This window comes from Budorcas taxicolor, chromosome 12 (genome assembly GCF_023091745.1).
Source record: "Budorcas taxicolor isolate Tak-1 chromosome 12, Takin1.1, whole genome shotgun sequence".
Lineage (NCBI taxonomy): Eukaryota > Metazoa > Chordata > Mammalia > Artiodactyla > Bovidae > Budorcas > Budorcas taxicolor.
Genome location: NC_068921.1, coordinates 20,451,362 through 20,461,762, shown reverse-complemented (window position 1 = coordinate 20,461,762; position 10,401 = coordinate 20,451,362).

Sequence of the window (10,401 nt, the reverse complement as noted above, 5' to 3'; positions counted from 1 at the left end):
CACTCTAAGACTCAGGTCGGGACCTACCATTTCTTACTTAACACAATAAAAGTGTAACCAGTCTCTCTGTTACCATCTATTTTCCATATTTCAAGCTGAGGGATTTTCCAAAAGTATGTATCTGTTTAAAAAAAGAAAAAGGAGGGGGAAAAAAATGGATGAGGAGAAGACAGTGATTAAACAATGTGACATAAGGCAGAAAAATCAAGGAGAATACACAGCCTGAGAAACAGCGGATAGGAGAGAGAGAATAGTTTAAGTTGTGGAGACAGAAGCCTGATGACCAGAGGCTAAGAATAAAGTGAAGAAAGTAAAATGAAATTGCCTGTCTGCCTAGAATTCTCTCTCATCTGTCTGCCTGGCAAACATTTAGTCTTTGAAGACCAAATAAATGACATCTCTTCTGCAAAGGGAAAGGGAAGTCGCTCAGTCGTGTCCGTCTCTTCTGCAAAGCCTTCCTTAATAGCTTCAGGAAAAGTTGCGAGCTTCTCTTTCCCCACATCAGAGTCCCTTGTCCACGCTTTTACTGCGTGTTGCGCTATGCTCAGTCAGTCAGTTGTGTCCAGCTCTTTGTGACCCCCATAGGCTTAGCCAGTCTCCTCTGTCTATGAAAGTTTCCAGGCAAGAATACTGGAGAGGGTAACCGTTTTCTTTCACAGGGGATCTTCCCGACCCAGAGATCAAACCCGCATCTCCTGCATTGCAGGCAGATTCTTTATCACTGGGCTACCAGGTATGAGATTTATTAAATCCTTTAAATTATTTTTTCATCACTTCCTATAACTAGACTGAGCCCTTGGGAATAGATATTATTTTCTATTTATCTTTGTATTCCCAGATCCTAGCAAGATATGAACAACATAGTGCTGGGTGAATGAATGAGTGGTGTTGAAAACATCTATAACTTAAATGATCTTAATCTAATTAATTCTTCTCCCACGCAGTGGAAAGCTACTGAGTCCACTGAGGATCTTACTCCCTGACCACCCTGAGGAAAATGGCCATGACGTATTGCTATAATACCCACTCATAAGTCTCATCTTGTATTTGCGCGATAGTCATAATTAATGCATAACACACAGCCTGTAGCCAGCTGTAGATCAACTAATTCTGCCCGGAGCCAGCCAAAGATCAACACGTTTTGTGCACAACTTATAATTTCTTGTAGCGAGTCTAATTTCAGCTCCACTGCTCCCACCTATTTATTCAAGCCAAACTCAGCCTGCTACATGTTCTTGTAAATAAAGTTTTACTAAAACAGAGCCATGCTCATTTATTTACCTATTGCTTATGGCTATTTTCAGGCTGCAAAGGCAAGAGTTGTTGGGTAGTTGCAGCAGAAACTGGATAGTCTACTTAGTCTAAAACATTTACAGTCTGGACTTTTAGAGAAAACATTTGCCAACACTGGTTTAGACGATAGGCTAAAACTCTAAGTAAACATGACTTCATGTCTTATGTTAGGTGACAGGTACAATCTTTCGGTTTAAGCTCTTACTATTTATGCAAATTGTCTCTACCATGACATACACTTTTCCACTTTTCATTGTCTCAACTGTTTAAGTAAAAGAAATGAATCCACTAACACACAATTCAGGATGTTTCTATTTTTAGGTTAGCTCTTCAGCCACTGTTCTTCTCTATCATACACACATGATGCTCTGAAAATTGTAGATGAAAATTCATTTTTACTTGAATTACTAACTTCTGTTAAATTATACTGTACTGCTATATTAAGTGAGCATTATTATCCACATTAAATCTGTCACCAGTGAAAAAAATTACACACAGAGAAGAGTGTAATCCCCTTATTAGACTGAGGCCCCAGAGTGAGCCGGAAAATGCACAGAGGCCCCGAATACTTGGCTTTCCTCGTGGAGTTCTGACTCTGCTGAAAGATGTCTAGAAACTGATGCAGTCAGGCGGTTCGCTGTTGGCTACACATCTGTACAGAACTCAGAAGCATTGTTTATTCCAGCGGAGATCTGGAATAAATTATCCCTAATAATTTGGCTCCTGAAATAGCTGTTTCAAATGTTAGACTATGTGAACTTGAATATCATGGGAGTGCTCACATCTAAATTATGATCCTTCTATTGTTCCCAAAGTCTGCTAGAATCTTAACTGTCTTGGGACTTTTATCCTTGTATCACGAGGCCCTGATATATCTCTCAGCAGTGTTTAATGGTTTTAACAATATTGTGTGTGTGAGTGTGTGCACTGCTGATATACGTATTAATAATATCTGATAGCTTCAGCAATGTTTAGGATAGATAGATTAATACAGATATAGATAGATACTGAAACCATGCTGATAGATGAAAGATTCAATATTAAGATGTCAGCTGTCTCCAAACTGAATCTATAGATTCATCACAATCTCGGTAGAAACCTCAAAAGGGCTTTCTGTAGGAAATGAAATGTTAATTTTAAAGTGTGTATAGAAATACAGAGAATCTAAAATAATCATATTAAATGTGATAAATACAAACAAAGTTGGAAGATTAACACTCAGTTCAGTTCATTTCAGTTGCTCACTTGTGTCCGACTCTTTGTGATCCCATGAATCGCAGCATGCCAGGCCTCCGTCCATCACCAACTCCCGGAGTTCACTCAGACTCACATCCATCCAGCCATCTCATCCTCTGTCGTCCCCTTCTCCTCCTGCCTCCAATCTCTCCCAGCATTAGAGTCTTTTCCAATGAGTCAACTCTTCGCATGAGGTGGCCAAAGTACTGGAGTTTCAGCTTTAGCATCATTCCCTCCAAAGAAATCCCAGGGCTGATCTCCTTCAGAATGGACTGGTTGGATCTCCTTGCAGTCTAAGGGACTCTCAAGAGTCTTCTCCAACAGCACAGTTCAAAAGCATCAATTCTTCGGTGCTCAGCCTTCTTCACAGTCCAACTCTCACATCCATACATGACCACTGGAAAAACCATAGCCTTGACTAGACGGACCTTTGTTGGCAAAGTAATGTCTCTGCTGTCAAAACCGAGTATAAAGCTTCATTAATCAAGATGATACAGTTTTGGCATAAAGATAGACAAAGAGATAATAACACAGATTAGATACTCTAATAACAGACTCTCACATGGATGAACAACTGAGTTTTAGCAGGGGTGCAAAAGCAATTCAGTGGAGAAAGGATAGTATCTGCAACAACAGTGGAACAGGGCTGGAACAATCAAATCAGATATCTGTATTTTTAAAAAAAGAATTTGATTCACACCTCACATCATATATACAAACTAACTCAAAATGAATCACATACATAAATGTAAAATTATAAATCTTCTGGGAAAAAACTAGGAGAAAATCTTTGTTACCTGTTACCTAGCATTTACAAAGATCTTACCTGCAATACCAAAAGCAAAACACAAAAAATTAAAAAATTGTAAATTGCACAACATCAAAACAAAAAACTTCTGCTCCCGGAAAGACACTGTTAAGCCACAGACTAGGAAAAAATATAAAGTGTATATCTGAAAAGGACTTGTTTCTAGAATATATAAAGAACTTTCAAAACACAATGGTAAGGGCAGAAACAATCCAATCAAAAACTGGGCAAAAAATTTGAACATTTTACCAAAGAACATACACATATGGCAAATAAGCACATGAAAAGATGTTTTTACATCTTCTGGAAACACAAATTAAAACCATAGTGAAGTAACAATTATTCAGTCAGTCAGTTCAGTCGCTCAGTCATGTCCGACTCTGCAACCCCATGAATTGCAGCACGCCAGGCCTCCCTGTCCATTATCAATTCCTGGAGTTCACTCAGATTCATGTCCATTGAGTTGGTGATGCCATCCAGCCATCTCATCCTCTGTCGTCCCCTTCTCCTCCTGCCCCCAATCCCTCCCAGCATCAGAGTCTTTTCCAATGAGTCAACTCTTCGCATGAGGTGGCCAAAGTACTGGAGTTTCAGCTTTAGCATCATTCCTTCCAAAGAACACCCAGGGCTGATCTCCTTCAGAATGGACTGGTTAGATCTCCTTGCAGTCCAAGGGACTTTCAAGAGTCTTCTCCAACACCTCAAAAGCATCAATTCTTTGGTGCTCAGCTTTCTTTATAGTCCAACTCTCACATCCATACATGACCACTGGAAAAACCATAGCCTTGACTAGATGGACCTTTGTTGGCAAAGTAATATCTCTGCTTTTCAATATGCTATCCAGGTTGGTCATAACTCTCCTTCCAAGGAGTAAGCATCTTTTAATTTCACGGCTGCAGTCACCATCTGCAGTGATTTTGGAGCCCCCCAAAATAAAATCTGACACTGTTTCCACTGTTTCCCCATCTATTTCCCATGAAGTGATGGGACTGGATGCCATAATCTTAGTTTTCTGAACGTTGAGCTTTAAGCCAACTTTTTCACTCTCTACTTTCACTTTTGTCAAGAGGCTTTTTAGTTCCTCTTCACTTTCTGCCATAAGGGTGGTGCCATCTGCATATCTGAGGTTATTGATATTTCTCCCGGCAATCTTGATTCCAGCTTGTGCTTCCTCCAGCCCAGCGTTTCTCATGATGTACTCTGCATATAAATTAAATAAATAACAATTATTAGAATGGCTAAAATTAAAAAGACTGATTGTACCAGTGTTGGAAAGGATGTGGGAAAAGTGCAACTACTCATATATTGCTGGTAAGAAAGGAAAATGGCCCAATCACTTCAGAAAACTTCTCATGGTTTCTTAAAAATGTAAAACATACATTTACCTTATGACTCATTCATTCTACTCTGTGATGGTTAATTTTATGTGTCAACTTGACAGGGTCTCTGGGAGCCCAGATATTTGGTCAAACATTATTCTGGGTATGTTGGTAAAGGTGTTTCTTGATGAGATAAATGTTTGAATCAGTAGAGTAAAGAAGATTGCCCTCTGCGTTAAGGGTGGGCTCACCCAATCTGTTGAGGGCCTGAATAGAACTAAATGACTGAGGAAGGATGAATTCACTCTCTCTGTGGCTGTCTTTGAGCTAGAACATTAGTCTTCTCCTGCCCTTAGACTTGGACTCAGACTGGAATTTAAACCATCGGCTCGTCTGGTTCTCAGACTTTTGAACTCACACTGGAACTATACCAATAGTTCTTCTGGGTCTCCAGCTGACTTAACTGCAGATTTTAGGACTTCTCAGCCCCCACAGTCAAGGGAGCCAACTCCTTATAGTAAATCCTTTCTGTCCCTCTATCTACCTCTCTATATATCTATGTAATACATATTTATTACATACATTCTCTTGGTTCTTTTTCTCTGGAGAACCCAGACTAATATACACTCCCAGGTGTTTAGCCAAGAAAAATGAAAATGTTATGTCTACACAAATACTATGTACAAATGATAAAAGCAGATTTATCTGTAATAGTAAAAAACCTAGAAATAAGTCAAATATTTTCAGGTGAATATATAAACATTTCTTATATATATGCAATTAAATACTATAGCAATAAAAAAGGAACTCTTTCTATACACACCACATGGATGAATCTCAAAACCATAATGATGAGCAAAATAAGCTAAATACTAAAGACTAAATACTATATAATTCCATTTATATAAAGTTCTCAAATAAGATAACAAAAATTGATGAATGGAGGGAGTGTTGAACTGTAAGCGACATGACCAAACTTCTGCGGGTGCTGGGAGTGTCTTCTGTTCTGATTATGGTGCCAGCTTAACAGAGAGGTACATCTGTCAAATTCATTAAACTGTATACTTCAAATGGATGTGGTTTACTGTATGCAGTAACTTAATTTTCAGTGAAGTCATTTTTAATTTGGATAATGCCTTTATCATTATGCAAGTGCATAGAGAATGGTTTGGACATTCGTACAGGAAAACAGACTGGGCACTTTACATTTTTACTCTATACAGTTTCAGATTTTTAAAATGTACTATAAAATATATTTATTATAAGTATTAAAATATAAAATAAGAATGAATAGTTTTATAACAAAAATTGGGGGAAGTACAGAAAACTTAAAAAAAAATTACAGATTATCCATAATCTCATCACTCAGAAAGAGCCTTCTTAACGTTTTGGTTCAATTTAAACTAGAATCATGTGTGTATATTTTTGGGAGCATGGCTGCACAGATGCACATAAAATTGAGCTCATTCTGCATGTAATTTTTGCATTCTCCTTTTTTATTGAATATTATATCATAAGCATTTCCAAATGTTTTTAGTTATTGTTTGAAAACATGATTTTTATAGAAGCAGAGTGTTCCACTATATGCAAGCACCATAATTTATTTAACCAATTCCTTATTGTTGGATATGTGTATTATTTCTCATTTTATTATAAATAATGCCCCATAAATATACTTATATGTTAATCTTTTAGGCATCTCTGTGTATTATCTCAAAATAAGATTCCTGGAGGCAGAATTATTATATCTAAGGCAAGAAAGACACTCCTTACTTTGCATAGTTCTGATATGAATGAGTTTCAGTTAAACATGGCACCATGCAAGGAGAGGGCTGCCTATACTTGTAAGGGTGCTGATGTACAAAGCCACACTGCTTTTCCAAAAATTGTACCAGTTTACATTTCTACCATCAACCCATGTTACAATCCAGGCAAACCTGGGTAACATCACTTATATAAATCTTTGCTAACTTGAGAGGCAAAAGCATAGTATCTAATTTGTAATTTATTTTTCTTTCATTATTGGAATAGCTTAACTTCTGTCATATGCTTATTAATCATTTGTATTTCTCCTTTTGTGAACTGCTTTAAATTTTGAAGCAAAATGCTCTGCAAGGGCAAAATAAAAATTTAAAATAAAATTTATATCTCTATAATAATCCCTCTACTCTCGATGTGAACAAGTGAAGTCACTCAGTCGTGTCCGACTCTTTGCGACCCCGTGGACTATAGCCCACCAGGCTCCTCTGTTCATGGGATTCTCCAGGCAAGAATACTGGAGTGGGTTGCCATTTCCTTCTCCAGGGGATCTTCCCGACCCAGGGATCAAACCCAGGTCTCCTGCACTGCAGGCAGACGCTTTAACCTCTGAGCCACCAGGGAAGCCCTGAAGCAAAATGCTCTGCAAGGGCAAAATAAAAATTTTAAATAAATTTTATATCTCTATGATAATCCTTCTACTCTCTATAAAACCTTCAAATCTTCATACTCACCACAGCACAATATTAAAAACATAGCTTGTATGGTATCAACAAGAATTAAAGCAGTGACTAAATAATCCATAGCAAACAAATACTGCCAAAATAGAAATAAGTGAAAAAGAAATGTAAATCTCAATATCTTCCTTCAGTTTACTCTCAAAGCTTTCAACTCCATAAGGTTTGGGTGGACTCAGAATTCTAAATCAAACTATTCCCTGGACGTAATTTTCCATTTCCTATGAAAATAAGCTACACTGTGTTTCATGCTATAGTTGTTGGAAACACACATTTTAGGCTAATAGTGTAACTATTATATAGTCAGTCCTCCTTCCCTAGGTGGCGCTAGTGGTAAAGAATCGGCCTGTCAATGCAGGAGACGGGGGTGGCGGGGGTGGGCGTGGTTTGAACCCTGGGCTGAGAAGATCGCCTGGAGGAGGAAACGGCAACACACTCCAGTATTCTTGCCTGGAGAATTCCATGAACAGAGGAGCCTGGTGGGCTACAGTCCATGGAGTTGCAGAGTCAGACATAATTGAAGTGCTGTAGCAGCCGTAGCAAGGCGAGTAAGAGGGAACCCTTAAAGCTGCTGGCTTCGGGGATGGGGTGCAGTTATGATACCGTCAATGCTCCTTATCTGTGGGTTCTTCATCTACAGATTCAACCTACTATAGGTCAAAAATATCTAGAAAAAAAAATTCCAGAAAGTTCCAAAAAGCAAAACTTGAGTTTGCCACACTCTGGCAAACATTCATATGGCATCTACGTTGTATTTACAATTATTTATATAGCATTTACATGGTAGTAGGTATTTTACATAATCTAGAGATGATTTAAGATATATGAGAGGGTGTGTGTACATTATATGCAGATACCATACCACTGTACATGGAGTATCTGTGGACATCTGCATGTAACTTTTTACTATTAATGTAATAAAGACCTGTTTGAACTTGTGAAATTTGTCATTAAGGAAGCATCTGAAGCACATCTGTCAAGATAATAAACAGATAAAATCAAGACAAAATGGTCTTCCAGCATGCGGGCTCAGCACAGGGTCAGGTGTGCAATAGATAAGACACTTAATTCATTACATTAAGAGAGTAAATGCTGACCAAATAAATACTATTCCCACTTTCTTAGGATTTCTTTTTCATTTACAAAGAGACAAATTTACATATAATGCACAGGATTCCAATGTTCAGTAGAATAAGTTCTGACAATTACTTACTCCTGTGTCATCACCATCTGAAACAAATTATAGAATATTACCATCACCCCACAGAGTTTTTTCCTGACCCTCTCCAATTAATCATTCATCCCAGATCCAGAGGCAACCAATTCTTGGTTCTAATCACCATAGTTACTTATGTATTTATTTATTTACTGTTCACCCGCTTCATATAAATGGAACCAACAGTGTGCATTCTTTTGTACAGAAATTATTTTGTTCAATATAATATTTTTAAGATTCACTCATGTTTCTCTGAGTATCATTCATTACTTTTTTTTTGCTGAGTATACATTGTATTGGGCATCTCTGTGGCTCAGTGGCAAAGAATCTGCCAGCCAAACAGGAGACACAGGTTCGATCCCTGGCTTGGGAAGATTCCCTGAAGAAGGAATGGCAACCCACTCCAGTTCTTGCTTGGGAAATTCCATCGACAGAGGTGCCTAGTGGGCTATAGTCCATGGGGTCACAAAAAGAATCAGACACAATTTAGCCACTAAACAACAATAATACACTGTATTACTGTAGGGATATACTGCAATTTGTTTTTCCATTCTCCTCTTGATAGACATTAGGTTATTTTTTCAACTTGGGGCCATCATGGATAAGGCTGCTATGAACATTACTGCACAAGTCTTTCTGTAAACCTAGTTTTCATTTTTATTAGGTAAACTCCTACAAGTGGAATTGCTGGGTTATGGTGAAAATGTAAGTTTAACTTTATAAGAAGTTTCCAAACATGTCTCCAAGCTGGTTATGCCATTTTAGACCCACACCAGAAGTGCATGAGAGTTCTCGTTGCTTCACATTCTAGCCAACACTTACAGTTGGTCCTTTTTATTTTTGCCAGACTAGTGGGCATATAGGGTGTCTCACTGTGTTTGTTTGTGTCTGATGGGGATATAAAGTGTAATGAATTTTGATGATTTTATAAATAATGTAATCACCATGTATAACAACGTATAAAACATTTCTATTAACCCCAGAAATTTCCCTTGTACCCCTTTCAATTAGTTCTCTCCTTTCACACAGATAACTATTTTCTGACTTCTATTATCACAGCTTAGTTTTGGCTGTGCTAATAATTGACATTCAAGCTAGGCTTCAACAGTACGTGAACTGAGAACTTCCAGATGTACAAGCCGGATTTAGAAAAGGCAGAGGAACCAGAGATCAAACTGCCAATAGCTGTTGGATCACAGAAAAAGCAAGAGAATTCCAGAAAAACATCTACTTCTGTTTCATTGACTACGCTAAAGCCTTTGACTGTTTGGATCACAACAAACTGGAAAGTTCTTAAAGAGATGGGAATAACAGATCACTTACTGCCTCCTGAGAAACCTGTATGCAGGTCAAGAAGAAACAGTTAGAATGGACACGAACACGGGACTGGTTCAAAATTGGGAAAGGAATAAATCAAGGCTGTATATTGTCATCCTGCTTATTTAACGTATATGCAGAGTACATCATGGGAAATGCTAGGCTAGATGAAGCACAAGCTGGAATCAAGATTGCTGGGAGAAATATTAACAACCTCAGATATGACCAAATATCAACAATCACATACGACACCACCCTAATGGCAGAAAGCAAAGAGGAAATAAAGAACCTCTTGAGGAAGGTGGAAGAGGAGAGAGAAAAGTTTGGCTTAAAACAACATTCAAAAAACTAAGATCATGGTATCCAGTCCCATTGCTTCGTGGTAAATAGATGAGGAAAAAATGGAAACAATGACAGACATTATTTTCTTGGGCTCCAAAATCACTGTGGATGGTGACTGCAGCCAAGATATTAAAAGATGTTTGCTCCTTGGAAGAAAAGCTGTGACAAACCTAGACAGCATATTAAAAAGCAGAGACATCACTTTGCCGACAAAAGTCCATATAATCAAAGCAATGGTTTTTTCATCAGTCATGTACAGATATGGGTTGGACCGTAAAGAAGGCTGAGCACTGAAAAACTGATGCTTTTGAATTGTGGTGCTGGAAAAGACTCTCGAGAGTCCCTTGAACAGCAAGGAGATCAAACCAGTAATCG